At 38.4% G+C, this 20320-nt stretch overlaps 1 pseudogene; it reads right to left on the reverse strand.

The window, feature by feature from the left end:
* Positions 1 to 17127: 17127 nt before the first annotated feature.
* On the reverse strand, positions 17128 to 17985 carry LOC141497774 (CBY1-interacting BAR domain-containing protein 1 pseudogene; annotated as a pseudogene).
* Positions 17986 to 20320: the final 2335 nt, after the last annotated feature.

Raw genomic sequence — 20320 nt, forward strand, 5'->3', positions numbered from 1 at the left:
CTGCCCAAACTTTATGAAATACCTACTATATGTCAGAGAGGGCAACTAGGTGGAGCAGTAGAGAGTGCTGGTCTTGGAGTCTGAAGCAGTCATCTTCCTGAGTTCAAATCTAGTCTCAGACACTTTTTATGTGACCCTGGGCAAATCACTTAACTCTGCCCAGTTTCCTAGTCTGTAAAATGAGATGGAGTAGGAAATGGCAAGTCACTCCAGTATCTCTGCCAAGAAAATTTCAAATGGAAGTCACAAAGAATTCTCAATGTAGGCTATCCATCCTGGACACTTTTCTGAGCTCCCCCCTCTCCCCCCAAAAAGAGAAAAACAAAGTTTCTTGACTGATATTTTCTTCTTCAAAAGGTGGGGAAAATAACCACACAGAATCCTATTTTGAATGTGATTCTCACTAATTGGCAGAAACTTACTTCTGCAGTGAAAATAATGGAAACCCTGGAGAGTAGTTCTTAAGAGATCCCAAAAGGCATTGACAGTCTGGAACTTCGGGATGGGTCTACTAAGACAAAATACATTAAGGGGAAAAATGTAAAATCTTCTATTTGGCTACAAAAAAATGACCTTATGAAGGCAAGGTTAGGTGGTGTTTTTTTCTGAAAATAATCTGGGGGGTTTTAATGGATTTTAAACTTAATATAAACTTTCAGTATGTTGTGTAGAAGCTAGGTAGAAGGTGGTAATGATACTGCTGCATTCCTTGTTAGTTGAACCCAATCTGTTCTAAGCACTCCCATAAGTCCCTTTTCTCAGTTAACTGCATTTCTATCCTGAGAAACTCAGTCCTGAGGCTATTTCTTCTATTGGTAAGTCTCTCCCCAGAACCAATATTTTAGGAAGGAGATCAGATGTATTTCACCTCACTTATGCTTGGACTCTTTTTATTTGCTTTCTGAATTGCTTTATCCCTTACTCCATTTCTAACTATCCTTATAATGATGTCTTTTTTTTTTAGATTTTTTCAAGGCAATGGGGTTAAGTTGCTTGCCCAAGGCCACACAGCTAGGTCATAATTAAGTGTCTGAGGCCGGATTTGAACTCAGGTACTCTTGACTCCAGGGCCAGTGCTCTATCCATTGTACCACCTGGCTGCCCCTGATGTTGTCTTCTTTTATTAGAATTTAAGCTCCTGAGGGTAGGTACTGTCTATTAACTTGTATTTGTATCCTCAGTTTTTTTTGGCACTGTTTCTGGCTTAAGGTACATGCTTAAGAAATGTCCATCCATCCATCCATCCATCCATCCATCCATCCATCCATCCATCCATCCAATGACCCTTCTATCTACTTACCTCTAATTTAGAAAGACACTTGTAAGTGAATTCCCAGAAGAAAACATAATAACTTCATTTGGTAATGTCATGTTATGATAATAATGATAATGATGATGAAGACATTGCAATGGTAGCTAGCATTTATTTAATGCTATAAATTTTTCTTTAAATTTATTATCTCTTGATTCTTACAATGACCCTGGGAAGTAGATGCTAGTATTATTTTCATTTTGCAAGTGAGGGATACTGAGGCAGAAGGTCAAGGACTTGCCCAGGGTCACGCAGCTAGGAAATGTCTGAGGACCAATGTACTGCCCAGTTGCCTCTATATAAAAAATGAATTACTGAAAGATCTGGATATTTTTTAGTCTGGAGAAAAGAAGATGGGAGATGGGAGGGCATGAATGGTTAGGAGACAGTTGTCTACAAGCATTTGAAAATTTTCTATATGGACAAAGTATAAAATTTGATCTGTTTGTCTCAGAGGTCAGAACCAGGAGGAATGGTAGGAAGTTGTAAAGAGGAAAATGTAATCCAACTATTCAAAAAATCTTAAAACAACTAGAACTATCCATAAATGGAATGAACTGCTTCCTCTTCAGAGCAGTGGTGGTTGCCCCTTTCTTTGTAGCTTCCAAGTAGGGCTTAAATGACCTCACCATGCTGTGGTGGGGATACCTTTTGGAGGGAATTTGAATGGTACTCTGTGGCTACTGAAGTCCCATTCTATGATGTTACAAAATCACTTGACTTATCTTAGCCTTGATATATTCATCTGCAAGATGAAGAATTGGATTAAGCAACTTCTAGTTCTAAATCTATGAGTTGCTAAAACTTCAAATGCTATAGTTTTCAGGCCATGGCAGAAAGAGGAAGGAAGTATTAACAAGGATAAACCAGAGATGGGTTATGAATTTGGCATATTGAGTTCTCTATCATTCCTTATAGTTTGAGTGTGAGATGGTCACAGTCCATTGATGTATATTATAAGGTAACTTCCTGAGGTATATAATAGGGGTTCTTTTTTTTGGGGGGGGAGAAGAGGTTCTCTCTCAGGTGTGTCTTAGTCTTCCCAGCTCTGAAATTTCAAATAGGAAGATTATGTCCAAGAAAAACTGGAAGCAAATGGGAAAGACAAGGTTGAAATTGAGGGAATGTGGAAATTTCTAGAAATGGTAGGAAGAAAAAGATGCCATCAAAAGTAGGAGAAACTTGGTACACATATGTTTATGGTTCTCAGAGAGCCCTCCTCTAACTACACCCTCCCCAATGGGCTACTTATATTTTTGTGTCTTTATTAACATTCTATTTGTTTGCAGCCACATTCATAGATGTGGAAATGAAGTGGAAAGTAGGAGAAAAGACTCTGTGTGTGTGTGTGTGTGTGTGTGTGTGTGTGTGTGTGTGTGTGTGTGTGTGTGTGTTGGGACTGAGGAGAAGGTTCAGGAGGATGTAGGGAGCTCTGCCAATGAAGCAATTGCTTGCTAGCTTGTAAATAATAAATGGATGCAGCATTCTCCATGCAGATTTCTTTGTCGTGGTAAATGAAGATGACTCCGATAGTCAAGTATTTTCATTTTATAATTGGATTCTGCAATAGTGTCCACCAAGGTTCAGAATTCTTATCCTTCTTCATTTACCTTCCCTTCTCTGGAGTAAGACCTCAAGGAATACCACCCCTGATAGGGTCCTCCTAGAGCAAGGTGAAGTCACTGAGTATCACCAAAACTTGCAATATTTTCATGGCAACTTGTAGCAAAGAGTGGGTCTTTTCACTGTGTTTTCTCAAATGCCCTAGAAAAGCAAGAACAAACTCTAGGCAATTTGAATGATAAGAGCTGAGGAATATATTAGAATTGGTCTCTGGCATAGGGTCAGTGGGGGGGGGGGTCAGTTAGGCAGTCTCAGGAGCCTGGAGTCAGAAAGACCTGAGGTCAAATTTGACTTTAGACAATTACTAGCTATGTGATCCTGACAAGTCACGTAACCCTGTTTGCCTCACTTTCCTCATCTGTAAAATGAGCTGGAGAAGGAGATGACCAGTATTTTTGCCAAGAAAATTCCAAATGGCATTATGAAGAGTATGACAGAACTGAAAAATGACTGAACAATAAGAGGGCTCAGAGATGTGAAATGGAAAAGCACCCGTGAGAAATGAAAAAGGGTCACAAGGAAATTCAGATGGCCAACTTCTTGTATACAAATCCTTGGGGTGGGGGAAGTTGATAATTAAAATTATTCTCATTTACTGGACACAGACTCTTGCAGAAGAATTTTCTCTTCAAATGCTTTCTGGAAGAATAAAGAGAGAATTGCTTCCAGGTCCCTCATAAAGGAAGATTATGTTCTTTTGGTTTTATCGAAGGGCTTGGATATTGAGAAATTTAAAAATAAATCTCCAAGATACCTGCTTCTCCCCCAATCTCCTCTTCTGTGATCCATTCTTTTTTCTAAATATAAATTTGTTATTCTATATTTCATAAGGAACTTTCTTTATCCCTCTTTTCCAACTACCTCTCCAAAGAGAGACATCAGCACTTTTTTTGATCAATTCAAGTGTATCATGTGGCTATACAAATAAGGCTTCCTATCTCCCTGCCCCCAATGACACTTTTTTTTCTATGGGGGGGAGGCTAAAAGCAGTGTTGACATAGGGCCACTGTATCAAGGATTAATGTGTGGCCCACTTCCTGCTGACACTGCGTTCCTAGGGGATAATTTGTTACAAATGAAATCTCAGGATTATTTGTGGTCCACCTTCACTTTAAAGAGCATTTCAAGTTACGGCTGTCATCTCTGAATAAGTTTGAGTATCCTAAATGAACCATATTATAAATCAATGAAGCAAACTCTTAAATACACTTGGGTAATTTATGGGTGTTAGGTAAGGGAACAAAAATTTCTCCTACAAGCTCATCCTTAATGTATTAAAATATCTCTGAGTAGGAACTCTCATTCTCTCCCTTTTTTGATTTGGGGGCGATCAAATATCAGGGGATCATTTTACAGATGAAACAATTGAGTTTAACAGAGAGGGTAAGTCTCTTGCCCAATGTCACACAGATAAAGGGAGAGTATTTGGAAGTTAACCCATTCTAGGATCCTCCTCACTTAGAAAGATGAAAGAAAGTTCTAGGAAGGATTGTGAGAACCATCATCAAAATGAATCTATCTGATAAAAAGATGCCATTTGGTCAAACTTTAACCCAAGGAGGAATTCTTTGGAAACCTGGAAATTAAAATTCACCAGTGATATAAAAAGAATGAAATGTATTTTGAAGAGAAGGAGGTTCCATGGAAGGCTATATCACTCACCATTTTAAATGAGAAACAGCTATTGGGCAGAGCTTATCTTTGCCTAGGCCTAGGGCCTGTTTCTCAGAAAAAGGCAAAAAACCATTAGTCTCATATGAAACATTCATGACAATATTTTCCTGATCTCCATATTGGTTGAGATTTTTTCCCCCTTCCTTCCTTTAAATTTTTTTTATATATTACAGTTATACTCTTCTAAAGACTTTATTTTAGGTTTTTGCAAGGTAAATGGAATTAAGTGGCTTGCCCAAGGCCACACAGCCAGGTAATTATTAAGTGTCTGAGAGCAGATTTGAACCCAGGTACTCCTGAATCCAGGGCTGGTGCTTTACCCACTACGCCACCTAGCTGCCCCTTTCTAAAGACTTTTGAACCTTTTATCATTTCTTAGTGATTAGGCACACTCAAATTAGTTTCCTTTGTCTCTACAGCTTCACAACCTTACTCTCCCTCCCTCTCCCTCTAATCAATCTCCTGCTTCAGGAACTTGTTCCATTTTCCTCATCCACCAATTTTCTTTAACAGTCAATTCATTCTACTTTATCTCCTTGCTTTTTATCTTTTGCTTCTCATTGTGATCTTTTGTTTCAGTCCTTTTCATTAGGTCCTTGCACCTTAGTATTATTGAATCTTTTTCACCGAACCCCTTTTCCTCTTCTTACAGAAAACAGACATAGAAGCTGGATCTGGAAATTGTTAATCATGTTTTCTTTAATTTCTCCCTAAATTTTACAATTCTATCTTTGGCTTTCACAAGTTCAAAGCTATCTGGATGATCTATGTGATTTCTTTCTCCTTTTATGCAGCTCAGGTCGTTCATTCTTTTCCCACTGTGGAGTTTCCAGAGAAGGGTCACACGAATGAAAAGCCTAGAGTTCATGCCATAAGAGGTTTAACTCTAGGTTCTCACCTAGAGAAGAAATGATTCAGGAGAAAGCTGTTGGCTATCTTACAGCACTAACAGGGAATGCTATGGAGGAGGGATGAAACTTGTTCAATTTAGTTTCAGAGAGTAGAACAAGGAGCAATCATTGGATATTACCAAAGGGGAAATTGGGGTTCAGGGTCCTAACAATTAAAATTGTTAAAAATGGAATTGACTACTTTTGGAAGTGATGAGTTAGTCTTCAAATGTAGGCTCCAAGCAAAGGTTGAAATATCATTTTAAGGGTAGTTATAGGGTGAATTTTTTTTTAGGAATGGAAAAACTCTAGGAAGTTTTTTTCAATTTTGAAATTCCATGATTATGTAATATCAAGTCCTTAGCTCAAAGATGTGGCTGGAAATGCTCTTTGATTCTCCCAGGGGAGCAATTTATTTCTGTAAAGAAAACATGGAGAATTTTGGCTTACTTCTCAAGTTTCTGAGTCCAAGTAGAGGAAAGTTAAAATTATAGACTTTGCAGCATCCTCAATTAAATCTCAAACATTTATTAGGCACAATATCTCAATTGCCTTATCATCCAGAAACTTCTCTAAGTGTCTTGGACATTGTCATCCTGGAACATTACGCACAACTTAGGTCTCCTCCTTTTGGTGAGTACTCTCATTTTCAAAAAGGACCCGGGGCGGCCAGGTGGCACAGTGGATAGAGCACCAGCCCTGGCTACTTAATCCTGTTTGCCTTGCAAAAAAAAAAAAAAAACCTAAAAAAAAAAAGAAAAAGGACCCAGGCTGGTCAAGATTCAATCCCCTTTTGGTTCTGTTTGTGACCCTCGGGAATTCACCACCATGCCCCACACCCTGAGTATTGGCTACTACTTTTCAGCTCCTTTTTTATTGTCTTCCTCCATGAGAAGGCAAGTTCTTTGAGGAGTCTTATAATTGCCCTCCCAGTGCTTAGTGAGTGCTTGTACACAGCAAGCGCTTAATAAATTCATTCTGTCTTCCTCGCTAGATACCAAGTTAACTAAAAAACGTTTTAAAAAGAGAAAATAATGAAAAATTCTCTCACCTTAAAAAGTTGCCATTTTATTTAGAGGGATAGAGCCCACCCACAAACATGGTAATATTTAGAGGAACTGAGAACTAACAGCTGACAGGGACCAGGAAAGCCTGTGCTGGGGGTGTGATGACCAAGTCAATTCCTAAAGGAAAATGGTTCTATAAGACAGAAGCCGGGGCGGGGGGGGGGATAATTCCATATGCAATGTACTATCTCTTTAAAATTTGTCATAGAGTGGTCTCTTCAGAGTTAGAAGAGAAACAACATCTCTGAATGGACAGCCTAAGGGTTGAGGTTGACTGAGAATTCTTGGTCAAGCAATTGCTCCATCTTCAATGTTATATGCTGTAGAGATGTGACCATGAAAGTTATTGTATTATTTTGGAATAATAGTAATATACTTGTTTATAGATAGAAGATACCATTTTTTATTTTAATTACCAACTTAGGTGCAATTGTTTGCAGAGAGGAGCCAAAGTCTGAACAGAAAAAGAACAGAGGAGTGAGAGAGATGAAAGGACAGGTTTTAGTTTGGTGTCAATAAGTTTGAAGATAGATATTAGATTTGCTTTTGAGTAAATATAGCTGAGTTGGGGAACAGTTTGAAAAGAGAAAATTAGAAAAGTCATTCAGCAGATTGACTAATCTAACTGAGACATCAATCACATCATAGATCAACAGCTTAGCAGTGGAAGTTTCTATTCAATAGAGAAGTTTCATTCATTAAAGACCTTTTATATTCTGTTACAATCAAAATCAAAGTAAACAGAGGCACAAAGTTCTGCACATGTTCAATTTATTGACAAAGCATGAATTGTCCATAAATTGAATCTCAGTCTCCTTAGAGAAGCTGAGAACCAGAATGGCGGGGAGAGTTTTCTTTTAGACACAGAAGGAGTATCCAGAATAGAAGGCAAATTCATATGGGTGAAAATGATATAATTGCTTACAAAATTTTTAGCATCATAGATACTAGGAATAATATTATTGGCTAGAAATTGGAGATGAAGGGCTACCCACAACCTCTCCTTCTGTTCACTAAGAAATATTCATTGTTTGAGCTCACCTGCAAGGACAGTTTAGTGTTTACCAAGACTACTTAGATAACAGGCCAACAGATTCATTGATATTCACATACATCTTTCAAGGTTAAAAGAATTCCTTGAGACAAGACTGTGATTAGCAGGAAAACTGAACTGCTAAACTTAACTCAGACAAGGAATGATAGACGGGAAAGTTAAATTTTCAAACTTAACTATGAGATAAATGAAACATGACTTGGGCAGATATAAATATGTTGGCAGTGATACAAAATGAAATCAATAACAAAATAAAACCAATTTGATTTTCCCCATTTTCCATTCTCTACTTTGATCAATGGGAGACACATCTTCCATGGATCTCATCTATTAGCTAATTCAATAAAATTTTAAAAATAGTCATGAATACTGGTTCAAGTTTAAAATAGGTTTTAATGCACCAACAAATACAAAGTCTTAAAAGAATAATTAGTCAAGGAGCAATGAAGGTGGCTAAGAGACTTTCTCTTCAGCCAACTAAAGCAAGAAGAGGCTACCAGGGGTAACTGGATTGGTTAATTGTCTTTCTGCTACAACTTGTTGGATTTTATACAGGTTGATAATAATTTCTCCTAAAAAGTTAATATAGGAACAATGGGATTGGGTAATCATAATATAAATTCCTCCCTTAGTTGCAGTAAAAATGTCTAGGACCATTTGATTTTGCAAAACTGTTCAAATTGCTGAATCTATCTCAATCTGAAGGGAGGAGATGAACTGCTTGTGATCTGAGTCAAGTTTTTATTTTTAAGGGAGAGATTTCCAGTTGCTTGCGCATTAAGTCTAAAAATGAAAGAAGGGATCAAAAGAGTTTCATTCCATTTCCAAGTTTGGGACTAAAACTATATCCACATTAGGTAGAGTCTCTTTCCTTTGACATTTATCAGTTAAATTTCAGGAAGACTTTTAAGTTAAAATTCCACTTTACATTTAAATTTCAGATAGACTTTCTACACTAGTCCTATGGTGTGATTAAAGACTGAAATTGGTGGGGCCAAGAAGGTAATTCCATAGATACCAAGTCAATCTGAAGGCACGGAGAAATAGGTTTTATCTTTACAACTAAAAAAATTGACTTAGAAACATTAAACCATGAAACTTTAGACCATAGGACTTTATAAATTAAAAAAAAACCTTCAAAATCAACCAAACTCAAAACACTGTCTTTTAGAAAATCATTCTCTGATTTCATCCACCTGAACCTGGCTAGACCTTGTATATAAGGGAAGCTTGCAGATGTATGTGGTCATTTGTTTCATTATAGAGAATGGCTCTAGCATTGGATAAGTGGATCCCTTTATGAATATTAGGGAAATAAGGGTATTGATGTAGCCCCCTTTGTTTCTTAAACTAAATTTAAACTAAACTAAGAAACTTTAGTTTCTTAGACTAAAATAGTGCTTGGGACTTTCTCCTTCTTTACACAGGATTAAAAACTTAGAAATAGAATAATAACTTTTAATGAGATACCCCTAACCTTAATAATGCCAATTAGCTATATTTTTTCCTAAGGAGGTTAAAGGAAATGGCCTTTGGAACATTTAGTACCTTCTTATCAAAGATATTAAAATACAGGTGGCTAAAGTAAAAAAGTATAATTTCCCCATTTAAGGGGGAGATGTCATATTCTATGTGATAAAGGTCTTCTGCCTGTGGAAGGATTTCCTTTTCAATAATGGGAGAGATTTCTCATGGGTCAGGGTTTCTCTGGTGGATATGATGACAAACTCATTATGTTATATATAATATTATGGTTTAATAGTTTTGAGGTAGTATAAAATATGTTCCACTTCCCCTAGAGATTACTAATAGCATTGTCTTTTTGAATCTTCTTGTGAGGGATGGATAGGAAAGGAGAGGGCAGGGTTATGAATGAGCTGAGGGATAACAAACAAAGCAAAAACATTATGAAACAATATAAGGAAAAAGTTTCATATGAAATCAATGTATCTAAGAGTTCTTTTCTCTACTTTTGATTGCAGTTGAGTGATCAGAAGGACCTACATTTCTTCCCAAATGGGTTGAATGTCACTGGTTTGCTGGAAGTTTTAATATAGATTATGGAGAGAAAATTGTGAAGGTCCAGTCAAATCATGGAACATTTTCAGTCTGTTTTATAGATGCTGTATATAGGAAACATTAGAAGTATCTCCTTCTAGTAAGGATGTCCACATACTGTTGGAAAAAGGTTTGGTTTGGCTAGGGGGTGGGGGTATACCTGAAAAACATTTCAAAAGAAGTTATCTGTATTTATCTTGTTGGACTGTCATATAGATAGAAGAAAGTCAGAGAAAGGACATCAGGTCATTTCAAATGAGTCTCAGCTGACAATTTGTCAGCCAGAATTTTCAGCTCCCTTTTCATACTTTCAACTTGGTCTGAACTTTAGGGAGTGATAGAGTATATGGAGTTTAGGAACAACTTCCAGGAAGTAGACCTGGGGCAGAATCGAGTCAGTAAAGTGGGTGTCCTTGTCAGAATCAACATGGTCAGTGGACCAAAGAGGGGAATTATTTCTTCTTGAAGACCTTAGCAACAAACCTACCTTTCTCAAGAGTGAGAGAAGCTGTCCATCCACCAGGAGAATTGATCAGCAGTAACAAGACAGGTCTTATAGTGGTCAGACTTAGGCACTCAAATAAAAATAAGCTAGGGGGACACCTGCCATAGGTAACAGCATGAAAGGAAAGTAGTGCAAGAGGTCAACATGGGCAGCTACATGGGTGATACCTGGAGCAACCGAATTTGATTCTTAATTGTCTAAATGCCAAATGCCATCCTTCATTATGAACAGATATTTGGGACTAGAAAATTGTGCAGGGGTGGGGGGAGGGAAGTGACTTATCCTTCATAATCACCCAGACCCCCGCAGCTTATTTAGCCTTAAACTCATGCATCTACTTCTCAGTTTCAGATTCATCATAGTAAGGGGATCTCATCATAAGAAGGAGAAAAAATTTAAAAATATTCAAAACCTTTCAGGGCAGCATTTTGTCACTGCAACAGCACAGTTTTTCCTTAGGATATGTTCTACCAAGATGGCAGAGCAATGAATAATGGCCAGGGAAGTGGGGAATTTTAGAGTAAATAAGAAACCTTTGATGAAATCTGCATTTGTCATGACAATGCCAGCAGAAGTCAAAAACTTCACTTTGTAACCTGAGTATTTCAATAGCTTAACAGACACCAAATGCAAATCACGAATCAATATTAATTGTGGCACATTTTTCCTTCCCCAAGGTGATATACCCAAATAAGGGCTTTGAGTTAGCAGTGTGGGCACTGAGACTAGATGGTAGCAAAGCTGCCCAGATAATGTCATAGAACTATCTCTCATAAAAGAAGACCCACGGATATATAAAACATAATCAGGATTTTACAAGGGGGTACAATAAAGGTCTTCATAGAGTTTTTCAACTATGTCCACTAAAGAAATAGAGTCATGAGATGTTTCTCCAGAGTCTGACAGATCTGGAGGCAATGTGGTAGAATTTAGAACTACCCTTGGGAGTGATACTTTCTTTGCCAAGCAAGATCACTTCATATTTGGCAAGTTTCTGATCCCCAAATGCTTGAAATTAGTGTTGAAATAAGAGAGCCTCAACTTCATGGGGATACTGCACTGTTAAGGGGGAATCCCAAAGCCAAAAGGGTTGGTCACATCTATAATTCAGAGACAGAGAACTGCTCCAGCAGCCACAGAATCAAGCTAGGTAGAATAATAAGCCAACAGGCACACATAGTGGGTCTGCATGTTTGAGTTAGAACACCAGAAGACACCTCATTTTGTTTAGGTAATAAAAAAAATCAATGATTTTTGTAATCTGGGAGGTTCAGTGCAAGTGCTATTATCAAGGTCTTTTTGAGGTGTGCAGGGGCAGAGAGTAGTGATTGTCAAGTTATAAAGGTTCCAGATAGCACCTCAGGCAGAGATACAAGGTAATTGGTAATCTCACTGAATAAGGGAATGTACTACCTGCAGTATCTGACCACTCAAAGGATGGCATGTGTCTAGCTACTGCTTTGTGGTGGGTGAAAAGAGTTTTGGATAACTTGAATGCACTTAAGAGAGACAGGATGAGTCCCAGCAGCTAAACTAAACACCAAATACTGCACTTCTGGAAGGGACCACTGAACTTTTGACTTTGGGATTTCATGGCCCCTTGGTGTAGCTCAGTAGATTACAACGGTCCTCCCAACCAGTCTTAGAATCTGGAGCAGTTAGAAGCAGATCATCCGTGTACTGAACCAAAGGGGAGTTCTTAAAAGTTATAGTAGTTAATCAGAACTTGACTTTGGTTTCTTAACAGGGATAATTGTATGGAGATTTTCAGGGTACAACAATATCTTGGCCTCTTAAAGAGTGAATGATTACAGGGGCGGCTAGGTGGCGTACTGGATAAAGCACTGGCCCTGGAGTCAGGAGTACCTGGGTTCAAATCCAGTCTCAGACACTTAATAATTACCTAGCTGTGTGGCCTTGGGCAAGTCACTTAACCCCGTTTGCCTTACAAAAAAAAACTAAAAAAAAAGAGTGAATGATTAGTGAAATGTCCTCAGTAGCCTTCCTGGATAAAGGGTACTGGAAGATAGATGATGGAGAGACTCCCTTAACTCTGATGTTAATAGAAAAAAAACAGATTTTGGAAGTCCCACATTCTGAAGGGGGGAAAAAGGCCTAGAGCGAGTTGGCAATATCAAAAGGAATGCTAAAAGTATCTCTGACAATCTCTTGGACATTCTGAATGACAACAGGGAGTAGAGATAATCCTTAGGTAGCTGCAGGGACAGAGAACCACTGGGAGAACAGGAAATAATAGACCTAAGTTTGAATAAGAGATCATGTTCTAACAGGTTCATAGGGTGTTGGGCATGAGGAAGAAGGAACATTCAACAGAAAGGGGATCAATATGTGATGGGACTGCTTTGGAACAAAGGCTTTCCCAATTCCCAACTTGATTTAAATATCTATAATCAGAATCAGATTTACTTATTAGGAATCATTTAGAGGCACCAGTATCTAGCAAGGCAATTAGAGATTGTTTCATCAACTTGAAGGGTGACATGAGGTTCACCAGTATGAGAAGAGGTATGATTGGAATGATTGAGGTCAGAACATCATGTTTAGGAAAACTAAAAGAGTACTCTCCCAAATCCACAGCTTGCTCACTCCCCTTTCTTGCTTCAGAGTTCCCCTAGGAAACTTCCAGGGACACTTTCATCATATTTGATGTTTCATCTTTTTTCCCCCATAGTCTTGAGCAAAGTGACACATCCTTTGACAGTAAAAATATTTCTGTGGCTCATGAATCCTGCATGATTTTTGGAGATCTGAAATAGTTTGTACAGGAGCAAGAGTGATTTGTTCTAGAGATTCTTCTTTCTCCTCTTTTTCTTTTTCCTGATCCATTTGTTCATAAACATAGGGGGCAATACTCGTAAGTTGGTCTATAGATATTTTATGCCATCAAGGAAATCTTTTATGGAAATAACTTTGTAATGTGTACTAATGATATAGGCATCCCAGGGGTTCAGTAGGTCTAATCCTGAAAACCACTTAGGCACAATATATAAAAAAAAAACAGCTAGGGTTTTTTTTTTTTACTTGGAATTTTTTTTATAATTTTATAATTTTTTGGAATTAACCCAGTTTTATAATTTCTTGGAATTGACCTAGTTTGGGGGTCTGATGGCACAAGCTTCCATGCAAGCAATGAAGATATCCCTAGTATAATGAGTCTGAACACTGGGATTCCAATGGGGATCTTGCCATGTACCAATTCATAAGTGCTTGTAGGATTTGGAGAGCCTGCTTCGATAGGGGCAATCTATTAACTTTCTCTATGAGAGCAGTTTTTTTCTCCAGGAGAAATGAGTCTCCTTAAGGTCAATGACATCTCTCCCAAGTGAATTATAACCCCTAAAATGGCCTGAAGTTGAGTTACAACAGGGTCTTCATCAAATTTTGGGGTATCCCTCATCCAAATGGAGAGATCTGAGGTACTAAGAGGCTAATGGTGTCTATGAATAAAGATGTTTCCTCCAGTGTCTTTCTAGAAGCAAGAGAATGCCAATAGGCATTTTCAGTTTCAGAAGTTTCAGTTTCAGAAGAAATTCTGTCTCCATCTTTACATGAGGAGAATAATTTAGAGGCACACAATTTGGAGTGGGTATGTGGGTGGGCAGAAAGGAAGAAGATAAAAAGAGAAGGCTGCTGGTGGGGAAAGCAAGGTCATAGCAACTGGAGAATAACTAATAGGGGCTGCAGAGGACTGGGAGGGGGGCACAGGCAAGACAGAGAGAGAGGAAACTTGAAGGTTGGTTGGGTGTATACCCCTTTTCTGGAGCTGCATAGCAGAACCAGAAATCCACCTAACTTTGATGTTTATTTTTGCCTTACCTGAAATTCTTCAATTCTCAAAGGTACCAAATTAACACCAAAATAAATTATCAACAGGATCTCTAATGGTTTTAGACCATATTTTGCATAACTTAAGTTTATACTACTTTGACATGCCTAACTGGGTGCTCCCCCTTATCCCTTGCTACAGGAAATTTTTCTAAGAGGTTTCCTCTGACACACTATAATCTAACTTGATATTATTAAGTTCTATTATTCTAGATCATTTCTTTAGTCAGGACACAGAAAAGAAAAATACTATTATAAAGTACAAAACTGTAGACATACAGAAACACAGATATACAAGTTCAAGGCTAATGGATTTCTGTGGAACATCCTCCCATGAGTCTTAATGTAAGAATTATTAATGTAAGAATTATTTCATGATGACTTAACTATATGAAGTCAAATTTACTTCATCTTTTGGGTAATGCATCTTTTCTTTTTTTTGGAAGATGTAAACTTATTTTTAAAAATTTTTTTCTTTATTTTTTCTTTACACATTACTAAAATATTCTTGTTTAAGAGTAAACATATTACCCCTTCCATTCCCCAAAATATAAAACCTCATGAGGAATAAAGTAAAAGAAAGAGAAAAATGTGTTTTCAGTCTGTGTTCTGATAACATCAGCTCTGTCTTGGATGGATTGCATTCTTTATCATAAGTCCATCACAGAAGTTACTTCCATGTTTTTCCACAGTTGCTCTGGCTGATCGCATTTCCCTCCATCCATTCCTCCCCACTACTGTCTATTATATTTTCTCTCTCCTTTCACCCTGTCCCTCTTCTAAAATGTAGTAGGGTAGCTGAGTAGTGCAGCAGGTAGAGCACTGACCCTGAGACTAAGAGGCCCCAAGCCCACATACCACCTCAGAGACCCAGCAACCACCCAACCCCATGGTCCCAGACAAGACACCCAATCCCAGCATCTTGCAAAAAGTTAAAAAGAAAATCTTTTATATCTGACTGTTCTCTCCTATGATCTACCCTCTCCTCTATCACCCACATACCCTCCCCCCACTGCTTCCACCTGTCCCCCTTCTCTCCTTTTTTCCTCTGGATATCTATACCCTATTGAGTGTGTATGTTGCTTCCTCTTTGAGCCATTTTTTTTTGGCAAGGCAACAGAGTTAAGTGGCTTACCCAAGGCCACACAGCTAGGTAATTATTATGTATCTGAGGCCAGATTTGAACTCAGGTACTCCTGACTCCAGGGCTGGTGCTCTATCCACCGTGCAACCTAGCCACCCCCTCTGAGCCTTTTCTGATGAGAGTGAAAGTTCCCTCATTCCCCCCTTCCCCCCTTCCATACCATTGCAAAAGCTCATTGAAAAAAATATCTTTTATATGAAATATCTTACATATTCCACCTCTCCTTTCTCTTACTTCAAGTACATTTCCCTTTTAGCTATCAACTCCATTTTTACAATATATTATATCTTCACATTCAATTCTTTTCTGTGCTTCATCTATAAAAGCTCCTTCTACCTACTCTATTAAATGAGAAGGTTCATGTGAGTATTATCACTATCATTTTTCTATGCAAGAATACATGCAGTTCATCATCATCAAATCCCTCATAATTGACCCTTCTCCACTCTCTATGCTTCACCTGAGTCCTGTACTTGAAGGTCAAACTTTCTATTCATTTCTGGTCATTTCAACAGGAACATTTGAAATTCCCCTGTTTCATTGAAAGTCCATCTTTTCCACTGGAAGAGGATGTTCAGTTTTGCTGGGTAGTTGATTTTTGGTCACATTCCAAGCTCTTTTGCCTTCTGGAATATTATATTGCAAGCCCTGTGAGCTCTTAATGTAGTTGCTGCCAATTCCTGTGTGATCCTGACTGTAGCTCCATGATATTTGAATTGTGTCCTTTTTTGGCTGCTTGTAATATCTTCTCGTTGACTTGGAAATTCTGGAACTTGACTATAATATTCCTGGGGGGTGTTTTTTTGGATCTCTTTCTGGGGGGGTTGATGGATTCTCTCAATTTCTGTTTTACCTTCTGCTTCTAAGAAATCAGGAAAATTTTCCTGTAGGAATTCTTTAAAAATGAAGTCAAGGCTCTTTTCCTGATCATGGCTTTCAGGTACCCTGATAATTTTTAAATTATCTTTTCTGAATCTATTTTCCATATCAGTTGTTTTTTCTGTAAAGTCTTTATTTTATATGTTATAGTTGATTTTCTAGTATTTAAAGCAAATAAATTTCACAATTAGTAAAATATGCTTGTCTGAATCAATGAAACATGAAGATTACAAATGTTTTCTCAGAAGGAAATAAATCCTAGAAATGAAAAAATGTCAGACATGCCAAAATTCTGTGATTTTATATGTCTCCAACCTGATATTTCTGGGTACAAGAATGAGTAAGAATAAATTTTAATATTTAGAATTCTTAATACAGCATCAGACTTTTACTTTACTCTAGTGACTTGTGCCTCCTATGGGTTCTCTAAAGTCAGGATCACACCTAATAATTGCTATTTGAAATTCATGAAGGCTGCCCCCTTTTAACAACTTCATTTTTTATGTAATATATAAAAATAAATCAATTTATTTAGCCTTCTAATTTTGCTTATTAATGCCCTTTGACTATTAAAGGTATCAAGTAGGTAGAACTGACTTGGCAAATGATGAAGACTCCAATTTTTGTAATTGGTGATAACTTCATTTCATTTAAGTACTTTATGGAATGGCATTTGTCAGAAGGATCCTGAAGGAATTCTAACGTTTTAATGAAGGCATAAAAACTTAACATACATACAAAACAGATAGTGATAACATACAAAAACAAAAGGGAAGAGATATAGTTTTGGCAACTGCCATATTTGTCATTGGAAAAATAGCTTTCAAGATAATTTAAATACTATAACCTTGGTAAAAGAAACTACTACTATGTTTTAAAATTTTATTTTAGCCATTTAATTTTGGGGCTACAGAAATTTCCTTTAAATCACATTCTATTCCTCAGCCATTTACTTTTTAAAACTTTAGAATTGTTAATGATGTGTATACATACATATATGTACATGTTAGCTTTGTTGCTTAGTTTTTACATTTTAATGATTGATCTAAATTGAACAATTTAATAATTCAAGTCTTGATGATTTTCAAGGATACTGTTAAAAAGCAGGAAAAAAATTAATTTTCTTCCTCTGTAACTTCTAACTCATCATCTTCATCATCCTCTTCATCATCTTGTTGATCTTTTCTTATCGAGCTGTGGGAATCTGCTGTCCTGTTCCAGTTACACACTGGGCAGAAATAGATCTCTGAAGAGGGGATTTTGAGTTTGCTCGAACAACATCTAAACGAGTTGAATAGTCAGGTGGATACAGAGAGCTCCGAAAAATCTCTAGATCTTCTTCTTCATCAATCTTCTGTATATGTTGATAAGCAGCAGTGTAGACTTCCAAAGCTTTGCCATGGAACAGCCTTTCAATTGTTATAAATTCTGAAAATATATTCTTTATGTCCTTTATTTTTTGCTTTTCAAAATTGGCAATTGTTTCTTCCAGATGCCGACTTGTTCTGGTAGCATCCATTGTAGCTCTCTGTAATTCAGTTTCTGCCTGTGATATCGATCTGATGGATTCCGCTGACGTGTCCTTTCTAAGTCGAGTTAACTGCTTAGCTTCTCGATTCTTTGCTGTTAAGAGCTGCTCCGAGGTCCTCCCGTTTCATTTTCACAATAGTTCCATAAGTTTTCAAAGGTTCAACTACTTTGGCTTCAAGTCTTTCAACCTCGGCCTGCCGGTAGTCCTGGAGCTCGGCAAACTCCTGGGCGAAGTTCTTGAACCTCCGTCAGCGGCAGGTCGGCCTTGTCCCGCAGCCGGCCGCTTGCGCACGTAGCCGGAGAAGATCTGGCACAGCTCCCCGAAGTGCTTCTCCACGTTGGAGCCCGCGTCCTGCAGCGGCCGGGTCTGGGCATCCCGGCTTTCCAGGCTCCACCTCAGCATGTCGCCTCGCGAGCAGCGGGGCCTCGGGAGGGAGCCCCCAACGGGCCCTGCGCACCTCAGTTGTTTTTTCAATGAGATATTTCACATTTTCTTCTCATTTTTCATTCTTTTGGCGTCAAACTATTATGTCTTGATTTCTTGTAAAGTCATTAGCTTCCTTTAGCGACGTTCTACATCTGAAGGATTTGTTTTCCTCAGAGAGTTTTCCTATCTCCTTTTCCATCTGGCCAATTCTGCTTTTTAAAGCATTCTTCTCCTCAATAACTTTTTGAACTGTTTTATCCATTTGACCTAAGCTGGTTTTTAAACATGTTTATTTTCTTCAGCATTTTTTTGGGATTTACTTGACTAAGCTACTGACTTCATTTTCATGTTTTTCTTGCATGCCTCTCATTTCTTTTCCCAAATTTTCTTCTATCTCCCTTACTTGATTTTCAAAATTTTTTTTTGAGCTCTGTCATAGCCTGAGCCCAACTTCTATATTTCTTGGAGTCTTTAGATGCCAGAGCTTGTACTTCCTCATCTTCAGATTGAGTATTTTGATCCTCCTTGGGATCATAGACAAAGTAATTGTCAATGATCTGTTTCCTTTTCTTCTGTTTACTCATGTCCCCAGTCTGTGCTTGGTTTTGGGGTGCTTCCTGAGCTTTTGAGTTTTATTGGGACATACTCACAAGGACCTCAGTGTGTGAGGCTCTAACTGCTCTCCTGGTCTATGAATGACCACAAGAACACCCCTCTGCCATGGGGCTGGGGGGGTCCCTGATCTATGGGAGGCCTAGACTGCAATCAGGATCTGAATGTGGTCAGAGCCCCAGAGTCCTGGTCCATGGACAAAGGACAGACCTCAGAAGTCTCCCTCCACTCCCTTACCTTCAGTGGGCTGAGCACTCAGGGCACAGCTGCCTGGAGGCTCCTGCTGGACTACTCAGAAAGCCTGCTTCCCTGTCCTGGATCTGGGCTGTCATGGCTATGCTGAGAGTGGCACCCTCACTGAGAACCTGAGTTTTGCACTTGCTCTGGTAGAGAGGTCACCCTGCTGATCTTCGAAGTTGTGCTTGGTGCTCCCTGGGGTGCAGGTCAGGAAACTGCTTCTGCTGTGAGGAGTGGGTGCTCCTGGGTGCCTTGGGGCTGTTCCTGGGAGGCTGAAGTTCCTTCACTCTGGTGGGCTGCCCCTCTAACCCCATGGAACAGAGTTTTTCCACTAATTTATAGGTTACCTTGGGCTGGAGAATTGCCTCACTGGATTTTCTGTGGGTTCTATCTCTCAAAAATTTAGTTACAGTCATAATTTTAAGGTTTTTGAAATATTTTGGAGAGAGAGAGAGCACCTAAGAAGAGGCTCTTATTCTGCTGTCATCTTGGCTCCCCCCTCCCCCCCTACCACCCTCTGCAATAAATCTTTTCAACAATGCACTTTCTAATGAAAAAATCTGAATGACTAATTATATAGAGAGACATAGTTTCTGGAATTCCCTGCCTTGGAATTGTAGTCATTGCCCAAGCACCCTTAACAAGACCAGTTTATTTATTGACTTGGTCCACAGTCTAATGATCTAGAAGAAACTTAAGAAATTCTAACAGGAAATTTTCCCTAACAACCCCAATCAGCAACTCTTGCTCTCAGGAAAACTATCACAGTGCTAACCTCAAAATAAACTCATAGTGCCAGAACTAGGAATCAGATTGGATCTAAGGAAAGTTCTTGGGTTCAAAGAAGTCCTTCCTTGGAGCACATAGCATTCCTCTGTTGACCCTTGCTTTCTACAACTGAGTTCATAGTTCCATACTCTCTAATGTGGGTGCAACTGCCAGTGGATTAAGTCCTTTTCTGGGTACCCAATTTATGATCAAGACAGAATAGTATGAAAGCAAAATCTAGAGATTGTCTTTCTTTTTTTTAGAAATTAAATGTTGGGGAGGCTAGGTGGCGCAGTGGATAAAGCACCAGCCCTGGAGTCAGGAGTACCTGGGTTCAAATCTGGTCTCAGACACTTAATAATTACCTAGGTGTGTGGCCTTGGGCAAGCCAGTTAACCCCATTTTCCTTGTAAAAACCTAAAAAAAAGAAATTAAGTGTAGTATAATGAGGAATTATCAATATATTAGGCATCAGTAATGAAGCTAAAACTTTAGTGTGCACAAATGAATGTCCATTTTCAAGCCAAATTTGTGATTCTTGTGAAACTTTTAGATTAATAATTTTGTTTCTTCCCCTTTTGAGGGGAAATATTCACCAGCTATGGTTATCTGAGACTGTTAGCCACTTATGACATGGCACCTCCATAAGACTTTCTTGAATTGAATATATTTCTGTTTCTTTGGCACTTCTTTA

Source organism: Macrotis lagotis, chromosome X (genome assembly GCF_037893015.1).
Source record: "Macrotis lagotis isolate mMagLag1 chromosome X, bilby.v1.9.chrom.fasta, whole genome shotgun sequence".
NCBI classification, from domain to species: Eukaryota; Metazoa; Chordata; class Mammalia; order Peramelemorphia; family Peramelidae; genus Macrotis; species Macrotis lagotis.